Genomic DNA, 17,888 nt, shown 5'->3' on the forward strand with positions numbered 1-17,888 from the left:
TTTAGGAAATATTTCCTGCATTTTCTTCAATCTTTTTCCAATATCCTGGATCATCTGAACTATCGTTATTTCCCCCTGTCTTCACTTCATTCGGTTGTTTTTTAGGGGTTTTATCTTATTCTTTCATCTGGGAGATAATGTTCTGCCTTTTCATTTCAATTAACTTTCTGTGGTCATGGATTTTGTTCTGGTGGCTGTGAGACTGTAGTTCTTCTTGCTTCTTTTGTCTGTTCCTTGGTGCATGAGGCTGGTGGGTGGCATTGGTGATGAGGAAAACTGGGTGTTGCTCTGATTGACAGGGCTATGTTCAGTAAAGCTTTCATCCAATTATCTGCTGATAGGTGGGGTTGAACTCCCTCCTTGTTGTTTTTCCTGAAGCGACCCAGTCCTGGAGTTTACAGGCTCTCTGGTAGGGTTAATGGTGTCGTTCAAGAACACCTCCCAGAACTGCTGCTGCCAGGGCCACTGTCCCCTGTGGTTAGACACTGCTGATCCACATCTCTACAGGAGACTCTCTAACACTAGCAGATTGGTGCAGCCTCCTGTAGAGTCTCTGCTCTTCTACCCTAGGTCCTGGTGCACACAGATTTTGTTTGTGCTCTTCAAGAGTGGAATCTCTGTTTCCCCCAGCCCTATGGAAGTTCTGAAACCAAATCCAACTGACCTTCAAAGTCAGATTCCCTGGGGGTTCCTAGTCCCTTGATAGATCCCCAGGCTGGGAATGTTGAGTTTAAAGCCAGTTTTTCCACTCTCCTCTTTCATCCTCATCAAGAGGCTTTTTAGTTCCTCTTTGCTTTCTGCCATTAGTGTGGTGGCATCTGCAAACATTAACAACAACAACAACAACAAAAACTAAGATCATGGCATTTGGTACCATCGTTTCATGGCAAATATGTGGGGGAAAAGTGAAACAGAGACAATTTTTATTTCTTGGGCTCCAAAACTGAAGACAGTTACTGCAGCCACAAAATTAAAAGACCTTTGCTTCTTAGAAGAAAAACTATGACAAACCTAGACAGCATGTTAAAAAGCAGACACATCACTTTGCTGACAAAATTCTGTATAGTCAAAGATATGATTTTTCCAGTAGTCATGAAGAGATGTGAGAGTTGGACCATAAAGAAGGTGGAGTGCTGAAGAATTGATACTTTTGAATTGTGGTGCTAGAGAAGTACCTTGGACAGCAAGGAGATCAAACCAATCCTGAAGGAAATCAACCCTGACTATTAATTGGAAGGACTGATGCTGAAGCTGAAGCACCAATACTCTGGCCACCTGATGCAAAGAGCATTAAGAGACCCTGACGCTGTGAAAGGTTCAGGGAAGGAGAAGGAGCCAGCAGAGGATGAGATGGTTGGATGGCATCACTGACACAATGAACATGAGTTTGAGCAAACTTCAGGAGATAGTGAAGTACAGGAAAGCCTGGAGTGCTGTAGTCCATGGGGTCAAAAAGGGTGTGGCATGACTTAGTGACTGAACAACAACAGGCTAGGATATCTGATGTAGGACTCAGAAACTTTACAACAGTGGGGGAAATTCTAAGGCATCATTGCTCTCCAGTTTGTGGGTTGCCCACCTACAGGGTTTGAGACGATTGTATTGTGATTGTGCCCCTCCTACTGACTCATTTAATATAGTCATTATTTTTGTGTTTGGACTTGGGGTATCTTTTTTGTGTGTGTGGGTTCCAGAGTCCTCCTCTTGATGTTTTTTCAATAGCTAGTTACAATTTTTGGTGTTCTTATACTAGGAGATAAGTGTATGTCCTTCTACTCTGCCATGATTTGATCTCCTTTCACTTAGCATTCTTATTACTAATGTTTTTAATTCTTTTTTTTTGTCCAATTATTATAATTTTATTTTATTTTTAAACTTTACATAATTGTATTAGTTTTGCCAAATATCAAAATGAATCCACCACAGGTATACATGTGTTCCCCATCCTGAACCCTCCTCCCAGTGCACTAGCCCCAAGCATCCAGTATCCTGTTTTTAATTCTTTATCTAGAAAATTGTTTATTTCTATGTCATTATTTTTTAGAGGCTTTCTCTTGCTCTTTCAGTTGAGACAAACTCCTGTGTCTTTTCCTTTTGCTTATCTTTCTCTGTCTTTATGAAATCATGTGAAATAGTTACCTATTTTGGTCTTGATGAGGTGTTTCTGTATGAGTGTATCCCTATGCAGTCTGCATATATCCAATGCCTTTGGTGGGAGAGCTTGATCTTATGTGATTACTGGTCATGTCTTTCATCAGAGATTGGTGGCAGCCATTACCTTGGCTTCCCTGGTAGCTCAGTGGTAAAGAATCTGCTTGCCAGTGTAGGAGAGGTGGGTTTGATCCCTGGGCTAGAAATATCCTTTGGAGAAGAAAATATCAATTGACTGAAGTATTCTTGAGTAGGAAATCCCATGGACAGAGGAACCTGACAAGCTATAGTTCAAGGCATCTCAAAGAGTCAGACATGACATGACAATTAAACAACAACAACAAATCACCTTGATAGGATATGGTGCTGGAGATGGAGGGTTTAGGTCTATATCAGGTGTCAGGCTGGGCTTCCCCTCAAAGGGTATCAAGTCTTTCCATGGCATGGCAGCTCCCGTTTCTGGAGCAGATGTCTTGAGGTTTGATCTGAGTTGGCTGTGTTCCCTGAATGTTTATCATCTTCCCCTTCCCAGAACTGACACCATGCCCCAGAGGGGAACAATGCTGGAGTACAAGTTTGCTAATCAAGCCATTGGCATATCTATGTGAAGGTTGTGATAGCCCCAGCCATAATCAGAATCATGGACAACTTCTGATGTGCTGCCTTTGTAAGTGTCAGTAATAGCTACCTAGTCCCTCATATCACCTCCTTTCAGATGCTTCTCTGAGTCTGACTTCATCCCTCAAAACTGAGAACTCACCTCACCTGTGGCAACCTTCATACTACTGTGGAGCTGCATTGAAGAGCAAGTAGGACAAAAGCAGCCACTCAACCTAGTTTGGGGTGCATGCTGTGGCAATTGTGGGAAACCAGCTAGAGTCCTGGGAAATTTCAGTTGGATTCAACTGCCTTGTTTCAGGAGTAAGCAAGTATATGTGTACTGTTAATGAGGGGTGTCTAGATTAGTTGCCCAGTCAGATACAACTCTTTGTGACCCCATTGGCTGTAGCCCACCCAGGTTTCTCTGTCCTCAGAGTTCTCCAGGCTAGAATACTGGAGTGGGTTGCCATATCCTTCTCCAGGGTATATCATTGACCCAGGAATTGAACCTGGGTCTCCTGCACTGCAGACAGATTCTTTACCAACTGAGCCATGAGGGAAGCCCCTAACCTTCCTGTTACTCCTAATGACTTTCAAACAAGCTAAAGGGGCTCATCTTCCCTTATTGGACCCAAAGTTTGAGTCACCAAACTGCTCACTCTCCGGGATCTCCACTATGTAATCTTCCACCTTCCACTTCTTCCATGTCTCCTCCCAGGGGCACATGTCCCACCTAATTGCTTCTTTACCCTTCTAACCCAATTCTATGTGGAACTTTCCTAGAGTCTTGGTTATATAGAAGTCTTTCTGCCATTCTCCAGTTAGTTTTCAGAAACAATTGTTCCACATGTAGATGTGTTAATATTTTTGATATTTATTGGGGAGATGAGATTCACATTCTCCTACTCTGCCAAAACAAAACTGAAGAACCAAAAGTTAAAAACTTAAGAAAAATATGAAATCCCATATATAATGAATACTTTCTGTCACTAAAAAGCACCATTAGGGAGCATCATTTAAAAGTAGACATAATGTTGCAAAATAAGAGTAAAACTTGCTACATGGTCTCAATTTTTGTTGTATTTTTTCTCAACTAAAAACAGTGCTGAACTTAGAAATAGTTCTCTGTGAATTCAATATACATATATATTTTTACCTCTCTAATTAGTTCCTCAAAATTCCTCAAAAAAATGTTCTAGCTGTGTAATTTTTTGTCAAAAAGTTTAAAATTTTTACTATTTTTGTCTTGTAAATTTTAGGGAGAAGATCTTATTAGTTATCATTCTCATCTTCAATGATGTGTACAAATTTTACCTTCTTTTGGGGGGGGGGGACTTCTCATTTCACTTGAACATTTTCATCTTCTCTTGGTAAACTCAATTGTCCCCCTAAAAGTTTTAAAATGAATGCATTGTGGGGTTTACATTAGAATCTGAATCAATATTTTTAAAGGTATACATTCTAAGCTACATTTGTTAGGAAAATAGAAAGACATGTTAATTGAAACCCCAGGCCAAATTTTCATATATTCTCGTGCCTCACAGTGTTTTATTTCTACATGAACTCACCTTTTACTGCTTGCCCTTCATAGTTTATTTCAGTTAACACTTCCCTGGAATTTTAATTCTGGAATTTTATTCTGATTTATTTTTTTTTATCATTTACATTTCTCTGTTGACATTCCTTGTCCATTCTTTAAGATTATTTTTCCCTTTACTTCTTTGAACATTTTTTTTTCTTTTTGAATATGTTTGTAATAATTGTCTTAGACTCTTTGATAGACCCAATATCTGGGGCTTAGATTTGGTTTCTATTGACTGCATTTTTTTTTAAGTTACTACATTTACTAAGTTACTACAAAGAAAGCATTTTCTTTCTTTCTTTCTTTTTTTTTTTTTCTATATCTAGAGATTTTTTTTAATTGAATGTTGAATATATGGAAAATATGTTTGTTAGGTTCTCTTGTTGTTGTTCAGTCACTAAGTCCTGTTGGCCTCTTTTTCAGCCCCATAGACTGTGGCCTGCCAGGTGCCTCTGTCCATGGGATATTCCAGGCAAGAATACTGGAGTGTGTTGCCATTTCATCCTCCAGGGGATATTCCTGACCTGAGGTCTAGTTCAGTGCCAATTACTCCATGCTGGATGTATATTTTCCACAAAGCCTATTTTTGTACCTTTTCTTTAGATACACTTGTATTTCTTCAGGAGACACAGGAGAATGAAATCAAGAGTAACTTATATAAATTCACAGTCATACTCTTCTTAAGTAAAGTTACTAGCACCTACCATGTGGCAACCCACTCCAATATTCTTGCCTGGAGAATCCCATGGACAGAGGAGCCTGGCAGGCTACAGTCCATATGGTCACAAAGAGTTGGGCACGACTAACAACAACCATGAGTTAGAGGAAGGGAACATAGGACTGGAATAGATAGGCTATTTAAGGATTCACAGTAACAAAGGTTTGAGGACCCATTTCTCAGAAACATAATCACCGGAGGTCTGAGTTGAGAGCGACTTACCCTGTTAACTCACTACTTTGATGTTTGAATTCTCACCACTCCAACTTATAGTATTGGTTTCTTATCTTTGTTTGATTGTTTCCAATGACAGGGAACTGCATACCTTATAAAGCAGTGTTGTCGCTGTTCAGTCGTTCAATTACGTTCAACTCTTTTGACCCCATGAACTGCAGCATTCCAGGTATCCTTGTCTTTCACCATCTCCCGGGGTTTGCTAAAATTCATGTTCATTGAGTCAGTGATGCCATCCATCCATGTTGTCCTCTGTTGGCCCCTTCTCCTCCTGTCTTCAATCTTTCCAAGCATCAGGATCTCTTTTAATGAGTTGGTTTCTCACATCAGGTGGCCAAAGCATTGGAGTTTCAGTTTCAGCATCTGTCCTTCCAATGAATATTCAGAGTTTATTTCTTTTAGGATGGACTGGTTGGATCTCCCTGTTGCCCAAGGAACTCTCAAAACTCTTTTCCAACACCACAGTTTTAAAGGATCAGTTCTTTAGTGCTCAGTATTCCTTGCTTCCCTGGTAACTCAAATGGTAAAGAATTTGCCTACAACATGGGATACCTGGGTTCCATCTCTGTCTTGGGAAGATCCCCTGGAGGAGGGCAGAGCAACCCACTCCAGTATTCTTGCCTGGAGAATCCCCATGGACAGAGGAGCCTGACAGACTACAGTTCATAGGTTCGCAAAGAATTGTATACTACTGAGCAACTAACCACAGCACAGCCTTCCTTAGTTAGGGTCCAACTCTCACATCTGTACGTGACTACTGGATAAACCATAGCTTTGACTAGATGGAACATTGTCAGCAAAGAAATGTTTCCACTTTTTAATATGCTGTCCAGGTTTCTCACAGCTTTTCTTCCAAGAAGCAACTGTTTTTTTAATGTCATGGCTGCAGTCACTGTCTTCAGTGATTTTGGAGCTCAAGAAAATGAAATCTGTCACAGTTTCCATTGTTTCCCCATCTATTTGCCAAGAAGTGAGGGCACTGATGCCGTGATGGTAGTTTTTTTAATGTAGAGTTTTAAGTCAGCTCTTTAAGTCTCTTCTTTCACCATCATCGAGACTTTTGAGTGCCTCTCCATTTTCTATCGTAAGTTTGGTGTCATCTGCATATCTGAGGTAATTGATATTTCTCCCAGCAATCTTGACTCCAGCTTATGTTTCATCCAGCCTGGCATTTTGCATGATGTACTCTGAATATAAGTTAAGTAAGCAGGGTGACAACATACACAGCCTTAATGTACTCCTTTCCCAATTTGGAACCAGCCTGTTGTTCCATGTCTGGTTCTAACTGGTGCTTCTTGACATGCATATAGGTTTCTCAGAAGGCAAGTGAGGTGGTCTAATATTCCCATCTCTTGAAAAATTTTTCCAGTTTGTTGTGATCCACACAGTCAAAAGCTTTAGCATAGTCAATGAAGCAAAAGTAGAGGATTTTCTGGAATTCTTTTGCTTTATTTATGATCCAGTGGATGTTGGCAATTTTTTTCTCTGGTTCCTCTGCCTTTTCAAAATCCAGCTTGTAAATCTGGAAGTTCTTGGTTCATGTACTGTTGAAGCCTAGCTTGAAGGATTTTGAGGATTACCTTGCTAGCATGTGAGATAAGTGTAATTGTGTGGTAGTTTGAATACTACTTGGGATTGACCTTTGAGATTGGAATGAGAACTGAACTTTTCCAGGCCTATGACCACTATTGAGCTTTCCAAATTTGCTGGCATATTGATTTCAGCACTTTAACAGCATCATCTTTTAGGTTTTGAAATAGCACGGCTGAAATTCCATCATCTCCACTAGTTTTGTTCATAGTGATAATTCCTAAGGCCCACTTGACTTTGCCCTCCAGGATATTTGACGCTAACTGAATGATCACACCATTGTGGTTATCTGGGTCATTAAGATCATTTTTGTATGGTTCTTCTGTGTATTCTTGCCACCTCTTCTTAATATCTTCTGCTTCTGTTAGGTCCATACTGTTTCCATCCTTTATTTAGCCTAACTTTGAATGAAATATTCCCTTTGTATCTCTAATTTTCATGAAGATATCTCTAGTCTTTTCCATTATGTTGTTTTCCTCTATTTCTTTGCATTGTTCAGTTCAGAAGGCTTTCTTATCTCTCCTTGCTATTATTTGGAACTGTGCATTCAGATGTGCATCTTTCCTTTTCTCCTTTACCTTTAAATATTTTGCCTTTTTGCATTTCTTCTTCTTGGGGATGATTTTGATCATCGCTTCATGTTACAAATCACTGTCCATAGTTTTTTAGACAATTTGTCTATCAGATCTAATCCCTTGCATGTATTTGTCACTTCCACTGTACAATTGTAAGGGAATTTCTTTAGGCCATACCTCAATGGCTTAGTGGTTTTCCCTGCTTTCTTCAATTTAATTTTGAATTTTTCAATAAGAGTTCATGATCTGAGCCACTGTCAGCTCCTGGACTTGTTTTTGCTGACTGTATAGAACTTGTCCATCTTTGGCTATAAAGAATATAGTCAATCTGATTTCATTATTGACCGTCCGGTGATGTCCATGTAGAGTCATCTCTTGTGTTGTTGGAAGATGGTGTTTGCTATGATCAATTTGTTCTCTTGGCAAAACCCTGTTAGCCTTTCCCTGCTTCATTTTGTACTCCAAGGCCAAACTTGCCTGTTACTCCAGGTATCTCTTGACTTCCTACTTTTGCATTCCAGTCCCCTATGATGAAAATGACATATTTTTTTTATGTTAGTTCTAGAAGGTCTTGTAGGTCTTCATGGAACCACTAAACTTCAGCTTCTTTGACATTAGTGGTTAAGGACATAGACTTTGATTACTGTGATATTGAGTTGTTTGCCTTGGAAATGAATCAATATCATTCTGTCATTTTTGAGATTGCACCCAAGTACTGTATTTTGGACTCTTTTGTTGACTATGAGGGCTACTCCATTTCTTTTAAGGTATTCTAGTGCACATTTACAGACAAAATGTTCATCTGAATTGATTTCTCCTATTCCTGTCCATTTTAAAGCAGCCTATTCTCTATTATTTATTTCTTTTTGGCAGTGCTGGGTCTTTATTGCTGTGAGAGCTGTTTCTAATTGCAGAAAGTGGGGGCTACTGTCTAGTTGCAGTGAATAGGCTTCTGTCTGCAGTGGTTTCTTTTGTTGAGGAGCTTAGGCTCTAGAGTGCATGGATTTCAGTAGTTTCAACTCCTGACTTCTAGAGCACAGTCTCAGTAGCTGTGGCACAAGGGCTTAGTTGCTCTGTGGCATGTGGGATCTTCCTGGATTAGGGATCAAATCCATTTCTCCTTCTTTGGCTGGTCAATTATTTACCACTGAGCTCCTATCCTGTCTTTAGATGACAGGAGTCAAAACTATACTTCATTTTGTTGAGTTGAACTCTGTCTCTTGTAGCCTTCCTCACTTGTCCTTAGTTTTACTGGTTATAAATCACCAAGAAAAATCATCTTTCATGACAGTTCCTCAAATATTAGCAGTCTGTATCTGTTGCTCTTTGTGATATGGTTGGGAAATTGTCCCCAGGCATACAGAGTGGGTAACAGTGGGGCTTGTCATATACATTTTACTTATTTCCAGAATTGCTGTCATGTATTGTCTGCTATTTGGTGCTGTGGGAAGTCTAGTCAGTTCAGCTCAATTAGTTCAGTCACTCAGTCATGTCTGACTCTTTGTGACCCCATGGACTGCAGGATGCCAGGCTTCCCTGCCTATCATCAACTCCTGGAGCCTGCTCAAATCCATGTCCATTGAGTTAATGATGACATCCAACTATCTCATCCTCTGTCATCCCCTTCTCCTCCTGCTTTCAATCTTTATCAGCATCAGGGTCTTTTCTAATGAGTCAGCTCTTCTCATCAGGTGGCCCAATGTATTGGAACTTCAGCCTCAGCATCAGTCCTTCCAATGAATATTCAGAACTGATTTCTTTTAGGATTGACTGGTTTGATCCCCTTGCAGTCCAAGGGACTCTCAAGAATCTTCTCCAACACCATAGTTCAACAGAATCAAATCTTTGGTGCTCAGCTTTCTTTATGGCCCAATTCTCACATCCACACATAACTACTGGAAAAAAATGTAACTTTGACTAAATGAACCTTTGTTGGCAAAGTAATGTCTCTGCTTTTTAATATGCTGTCTAGGCTTTTCATAGCTTTTCTTCCAAGGAGTAAGCATCTTCTAATTTCATGGCTGCAGTCACCGTTTGCAGTGATTTTGGAGCCCAAGAAAATGAAGTCTATCAATATTTCCATTGTTTTCCCATCTATTTGCTGACTCGATGCCATGATCTTAGTTTTTTGAATGTTGAATTTTAAGCCAGCTTTTTCACTCTCTTCTTTCACTTTCATCAAGAGGCTCTTGAGTTCCTCTTTGTTTTCTTCCATAAGGGTGGTGTCATTTGCATATCTGAGGTTATTGATATTTCTCCCAGCATTCTTGATTCCAGCTTGTGCTTCATACAGCCCATAATTTTGCTGAGGTCTAGTCAAATACCACTAACTCTGGAGTAACAAGTTTTACATAGTCCACATTCACATTTTTGAAAACTTAAGTTCTGATCTCATACCTTGGAATCATGCTCAGCATCTTTATTGCCTTATTAAATATTCATAAAATCTTTAAAATGTAAATATAAGTATAACCCCATTTTACATATAAGGACCCTGAGGCACAGTGGTTAAATTACCTAGTATTACATAGCCATTTCTGGACTGTATCTGGACTAAGCAGTAATAAACACTCAGGGTGGCTTCCTTTTCATTACTTCCTTAGGTGACTGAAAATTGGATTTATTTTTTCTCTTTTGATAGCTTTTAAGAAATCTGACCTTGGATATCTCTTACTATTCAATATTTAAAAACTAAAATTGCATCATTATGCCATTCAAAATTGTACTTTGGAACCAGAAACCACTTTTGGAGATTTTAATCCTCTTACTAGAATGTACAGTCCAAAAGGGCACTAATTTTTTGTCTGTTTTGTCCACTGCTGTATCCTCATACTGAGATGAGTGCCTGGAAAGGAACATGTACTTAATAAGTTAAAGTGAAAGTCGCTCAATAGTATCCTAGTCTTCACCATCCCATGGACTTGGGATTCACCAGGCCAGGATACTGGAATGAGTAACTTTCCCCTCTCCAGGGGATCTCTCCAACCCAGGGATCAAACCCAGGTCTCCCACATTGCAGGCGGATTCTTTACCAGCAGAACCACAAGGGAAACCCAAGAATACTGGTGTGGGTATTCTATCCCTTCTCCAGTGGATCTTCCCGACCCAGGTATCAAACTGGGGTCTCCTGCATTGCAGGAATATTCTTTACCAACTGAGTTATCAGGGAACCCCTTGGATAAAATTTCCACCTTCAACTAATTAAAACCCAATTAACTCTTTCTGCAATTATAAAGGGAAACTTCTCTCTATTCCATATCTTTCATTCACTGTAAAATCTAAAACTACTGGTTGTCTCTGTTTTTTTTTTTTTTTAATTTTATTTAATTATTTTATTTTGACTTATTCAGATATTATTTTTTATGTTAGAAGGTGTCTGCAGCAAAGTTAATCTAAGCATAATTTGATGTTGATCAAGTATCAGAGACTTCTCATTGCTTTGACATAAATAATAATACAGATAGAGAGATCGATGAATTTGGGCCTTAGGGATATGTTTACAAAATGTATGTTTCCCTTAAAAAATTAGTCCATTTGAAAGCTCTGAATTGCAATGATAGAAAGTACCTTGTTAATATTATTTATATTTTTGTTCAAAGAATAAGAGTAAATGTGTAAGTTTTTCTACTAACATATATTTTCAATACAGTTTCCATATATTATCATTGTTTGCTAGATTTCTTAATGAAATCATCTTTTCAAAGCATGACATTTTGAAACATCCATTCTCCAGGGATTACAGGTACCCAGTGCAAAATGGAATATAATTTATAAAAGTATTGAATTACTATGTTGTAAATATGAAACTAGTAAATATTATAAATAAACTATTCTTCAATCATTTTTAAAGGCATTCAGTGTGTATTTTATGCAGTCACTAAAGGGAAAGCTCATCACATAGTGACTTTTTGTACTTGGGAAAATGGTCAAACCAGCCTGGGCCAGATATAGTAGAATGACAGGTAAGATGAAAAGTATGCCCTTTGTGCATTGATCTTCATGATAGTCGAAAATTCTTTGCAAAAATATAAGTGCAGAATGATTCCAAGAATCTTCAGGTTCTGGGCTACCAATTTTAGAAGCTATTTATCAGTTAATGTTTCTTATTTTAAAGCAGCTTTATTAAAGTATGTGCTACATGCTTAGTCACTTCAGTCATGTCTGACTCTTTGTGACCCCATGGACTGTAGCCTGCCAGGATCCTCTGCCCATGGGGATTCTCCAGGCAAGAATACTGGAGTAGGTTGTCATGTCTCCTCCAGGGGATCTTCCCAACCCAGGCTCAAGTCTCTGGCATTGCAGGCAGATTCTTTACTGTCTGAGCCACCAGGGAAGCCCAAGAATACTGAAATGGGTAGCCTATAAAGCTGAAACTCCAGTACTTTGGCCACCTCGTGCGAAGAGTTGACTCATTGGAAAAGACTCTGATGCTGGGAGGGATTGGGGGCAGGAGGAGAAGGGGACGACAGAGGATGAGATGGCTGGATGGCATCACTGACTCGATGGATGTGAGTCTGAGTGAACTCCGGGAGTTGGTGATGGACAGGGAGGCCTGGCATGCTGCGATTCATGGGGTCACAAAGAGTCGGACACGACTGAGCGACTGATCTGATCTGATCTGATCCCTTCTTCAGGGGAACTTCCCAAGCCAGGAATCAAACTGGAGTCTCCTGCATTGCAGGTCAATTTTTTACCAGCTGAGCTACCAAGGCAGCCCTTATTGAAATATAATTGGTACCAGAAACTGCCCACATAAACTGTAAAACCTGATGGTTTTTGACACTTGTAAGAAAAATCAAGGTAATAGACATACTGTAATAGTTTTTATTTAACATTTTGTCTTGATGGGAGGGATGCATTTTGTTTAGTCATTGAAAGGAAGCTAGATGGGTTACAAATGGCCAGGGAGCAAATAAAAGTTGCTTAGTCAATAAGAAAATGACATAAATTAAGCCACACCTCTGCTAAACAACACAGATACTCCCTGAAGATTTTCAGACAATTTTGTTCCCACTCAAGATATTTTTTAAACAAAATATTGATATCTTTGTAGAAAATTGTGTACAACTGTGATTTTTTTGCATAAAGTAACTAAGAAGATAAGCTGATAGAAACTCTCAAATATCACAGTGACCTTATTCAAGTAAAGCAGGAAATTTGTAGAGAAAATAAAATAAAAGCAATAGCAGTTAGCTATCCCATTCAAGATAAACAGCCCATGCCCATCTTTTTTATAGTATGAGCCTTTTGCTGGCTCATATTGTGTTTTGATCACTCTTTTCTATCTTGCATTCATTTTGTCGAAGCTGCATGAAGATAGTGGGTAAGCAAGCATCAAAAAGTTTATATTCAAGGACTGGTGAAATTTGGAGTTATTCTTGGCTCCAACCTTTCACATCTCACATCCCACCACCAGGAAATCCTGTGGGTGTTTCTCAAATCTGATCACTTCTCAACATCACCGCTGCTGCTACTGGGAACACCACCATCTCTCACTTGGGTTATGCAAAAGCCCCTTTCAAAGTCTCTATGATTCCATTCTTTTCTCTATAATTAATTTTTAATACAGGAGGTTGAGTGATGGCTGGATAAATAGCCTAGTCATGTCATTCCTCCACTCAAACTTTGCAGTGGTTCTATTCCATTTAGTGTAAGAACTGAAATTCTTAGAATTGCATCCAGGTCCCAGCTGAGGGCTGTGATCTCAGTTATTTCTCTGACCTCATAACCTACACCTTTCTTCCTCAATTATCCCCTAGCAGCTCCACAGGCCTTTTGAATAGACCAGAAAATTTCTGCCTCACGGTCTTTACTTGAGCTCTTCTCTTTCACTAGATGCACACATGGAATCTATCTTCTTTAAATGTTTGCTCCAATTCAGCCTTCTCAGTGAAGTCTCCCCATTACCATATTTAATAATATAAGGTATCCCCCATCCCTGCAATTATTATACCCCTGATCCTATCTACTTTTTTCCCTCTATGGTTATGACTACCCTAGATAGCAGAGACATTACTTTGCCAACAAAGGTACGTCTAGTCAAAGCTATGGTTTTTCCAGTGGTCATGTATGGATGTGAAAGTTGGACTATAAAGAAAAATGAGTGCTAAAGAATCGATGCTTTTGAACTGTGGTGTTGGAAAAGACTCTTGAGATCCAACCAGTCAATCCTAAAAGAAATCAGTCCTTAATATTTATTGAAATGACTGATGCTGAAGCAGAAGTTTAAATACTTGGGCCACATGATGCGAAGAACTGACTCATTCTAAAAGATCCGGATACTGGGAAAGATTGAAGGCAGGAAGAGAAGGGGATGATACAGGATGAGATGGTTGGATGGCATCACTGACTCGATACACATGAGTTTGAACAAGATCTGGGAGTTGGTGATGGACAGGGAGGCCTGATGTGCTGCAGTCCATGGGGTCACAATGAGTCAGACATGACTGAGTGACTGAACTGAATTGATGGCACTTATCACCTACCATGGGCTTCCCAGGTGGTGCTAGTGGTAAAGAACCTACCTACCAGTGTAAGAGATATAAGAGACACAAGTTTGATCCCTGGGTTGGGCAGATCCCCTGGAGGAGGGCACAGCAATCCAGTCCATATTCTTTCTGGAGAATCCAATGGACAGAGGAGTCTGGAAGGCTACAATCTATAGAGTCACAAAGAGTCAAACATGACTGAGTGATTTAAACCCACACCATAATATATATTCTTTATTACATTTATTGTTAGTCTCTTTCCTGCACCTGCTCCCTCCCTCAGAAATGTAAGCTTCATAAAGGCAGATAATTTCTAGGTTTTACTACCTAATATATACAAAGGACCTAGGACTATTCTTGATGCATGTTTTCAATAAATGTTTGTTGAATTAATGAATAAAAGTTATCTGATCCTCTGAATGGAGTGAACATCTGTGACTACTCTCAAATTCCTTATCAAACACTTTAACATTATTTTACATTAGCTTTTAAAAATATTTATTTGGCTGTGTCAGGTCTCAGTTGTGACATGGGCAGTCTTTGTTGCAGTGTGTGGGTTTCTCTCTAGTTGTGTGTGGGCTCAGTAGTTGTGGGCAGGATCTCTAGCTGTGGTGCATGAGCTCAGTAGTTGTAGCATGCAGGCTTAGTTGCCCCATGGGACATATGGAATATCACTTCCCCGACCAGGGATCAAACTCATGTCCCCTGCAATGTAAGGTGGATTCTTAGCCACTGGACCACCAGGAGAGTCCCTAAGTTAGCGTTTAAAAGAAGCAATACAAGCACATGATACACAATTTGGAAGGCACAAATGAATAATAAAACTGAGTCTCCTTTAGAGAAAACTAATTACTATTTTCTAAAATGTTTCTTTTCAAAGGCATTCTATACATTTAGAAATATGGATATATATGCATTTATAATGTTTTTATACTAACACAAAAGGTAACATTCCATTTAGCTTGTTTTGAAAATATTTTTTATATTTAATTTTATTACTATTATTTTTAATAGGTTGTTTTTTGTATCTGACAATACATGTTGGTGATTATTTTATTATGGTATAAAAATTAACTCTCTTATTCTTTCTAATAACTTCATAGAAATTGATTTATTGATATAAATTTGATGGGAAATGAGTACATATCATTGTTCTTATATAGTGACTATTCTGTGCATATGTCAATGTAGGTATAGAATAAAGTTCTAGAAAAGAAATTGTTGGATCAAACAACATGCATTTTAATTTTGAAATATACTGCCAAATTTTCTTCCATGGATATGTTACCAATTAACACTTTCTCCGACACTGTTGGCTCTCCTGTTGGCTCAGTGATAAAGAATTCACCTGCTAAGGCAGGAGACTGGGGTTTAATCCCTGAGTTGGGAAGATCCCCTTGAGAAGGAAATGATAACTCATTCTAGTATCCTTACCTGGGAAATCCCATGGACAGAAGAGTCTGGTGGGACACAGTCTGTGGGATCACAAAAGAATTAGACATGGCTTAGTGACTAAACAACAATAACAACCAACAGTATATGAGGATTTTTATTATATTAATTGCATATTATCAATGTTATCAATGATTTTGTATCATCAGAGATTTTGATCTTTAATAAATTTATTTTAAATCAATATAGACTAATAGTAAGAAATAAAAATGCTAAAATAGTACAGAAAGTATAGAGAATAAAAGCACCTAAAGGTTTTCAGATCCCTCATTTGCAACCTGAAAAAATGATCATATTTAAAAGCATCATGCATATGCACTCAGAAACTTTCAATACATATGTAATATTACATATATATATGTATATGTTTATACACAATGTGAACACAATAATGCTTTGCAACTTACTTTTTAATTTGATAATATATCATGGATATTGTTCCAAGCAGTAAGTATATTACTGCTATATTATATATATATTTTTTTAAATGGTCACTCAGTCAATATGTACCATAACTTTTTAACCTAGTTTGTAGAGATAAAAGTTTAAAAAGTTCTAAGGATTTTAATTGCGAACAAGATGGCAATGAATGGCTTTATCTATGCCATTTACTTTATTATTTGTTAATGCAAATATATTTCTAAGAGTCAAATATATGTGCACCTAAATTTTTGATAGTTCTTTCCAAGTTACCCTCTAAAAGGTTAAATTGCTTTTCTTTGAATTAGATATTTTACTTCTCTACACACTGCTGTCCTTTATCATTATTACCTGTTTTGTTTGCAGAGTCAGTATTTGTTCAGCTGTTGTGGAATGGTGTGTGTTCTAATGGAATGTGACACTGGGAAAAGAAGCAACTTTTCCACCACCACTGGGGATTCTCCACAGTTCTGAGACTTCTACAACATGCCACATGTAGCAAATCCAATGCATTTTTGATCTCTGGAGAGACCTGTGTTACAACTGGCTGTCTAGGAGGAAATGATAGCAAGGCACTTACATAACTGAAATTAACAGAGAACTATTTAACTTTAAAAATTTTGTACTCATAGGTCACCCTCTACTGAAATTGTTTCCCATATGTACCCTTAATTCTTTATTGTGACTCAGAGTTGCTCTTACAGGGAAATGAGTTGTCATGAATTTTGCATTATTGTGATCACCATTTAAACATCTTTGCATGAGGCCTAAGCTCAGGAGACAGAGTTATTTACATATATTTTCAATCTATTTAGAAACAATATATATATAATAGTCCAATGGTTCATTTATTCTATGCTCTTGATAGGATAGTTGGGCAAACATGATGCAGTAGTTCGCTCATTGATTGCAAGTATACAATGGAATGAACTATAGACTTAACGGTTGGCAGGCCTAAAATCCAGCAAAGTTGTTGTTCTTATTTTGTTTTCCCAGGGGTAAGAAAACTATTGAGTGTTTGTGCCTTATCTATTTTATCAAGTGACTTTCCTTTGTTTACTCTGGGAAGTGTTTGTTTCCACCATTTTATAGAGAATAGATAGTTAACACATTACACTTTATAGCTTCTAGACTTATAGGCACTGCTTGCGATAACTTTACAGCACAGTTATTTCAATACCAAGCCACAGAATGGTGAGTAGAAGCAATTATTAAATATAATCAGCTCGCTATGCTGGAAACATGGCGATGATAGAATACAGGCAGACAGAATTGATACATGAGTACCATTATGTCTGGTATTCAGTTATAGGACAGTAAAAGGACAGTTCAGAAAGAGGACTAAAGTTCCAGGAAAGTCACGATCAAATGAAGTGAGGCAGGAGGATGTTGGGCTTAAGTTGAAGGCAGTGAGTCCCAAGCTGAGTGATCATAAAATCATATGATGATGTTTATTACAAAACAAATTCCAATATCTCACTTTGAGACACCACTTGAGAGTGGGGGATGGGTGGGGGAGAAGGAGAGGCTAGGAATCTACATTTTAGCTAAAAAGCCTGTGCAGATAGTCTACCTACCTCATGTTGAGAGATGGTCAACTTCTGGAGAGTTGTCTCTGTCTAGCAGATTAGAGGTTTAACTAGAGCATCACTGGTAAGCAAGATTACTGTACTCCAATTCTAGATGGAGGATGTATTTTCCATCTGGTTTAATCTGCGTTGAAGATTTGAATATCCTTGCATGTGAATCTGAGCTCTCCTGGAGAGAGAGCTATAAATATTAGGATATCCTACCTTGCATATTGAATAAAGGTAAGGTCAGATTAATACAGAGAGTCCCCCATTTACAGTCTGACTTACAATTTTTCAATGTGTGAAAGTGATAAGTATTCAGTTGGAATTGTACTTCGAATTTTGAGCTTTGAATTTTGAATTTTTATTTATCCCCAGGCTAGCTATCTGGAGTTAGTCTTCTCCAGTGATGCTGGGCAGCGGCAGTGAGCACAGTTCCAAGTCACACCCACAATCATGGATCATGAGGATAAACAGCCTATAGAACCATTCTCTTTTTTACTTTCA

The sequence above is a fragment of the Bos javanicus genome, chromosome 6 (genome assembly GCF_032452875.1).
Source record: "Bos javanicus breed banteng chromosome 6, ARS-OSU_banteng_1.0, whole genome shotgun sequence".
NCBI lineage: Eukaryota > Metazoa > Chordata > Mammalia > Artiodactyla > Bovidae > Bos > Bos javanicus.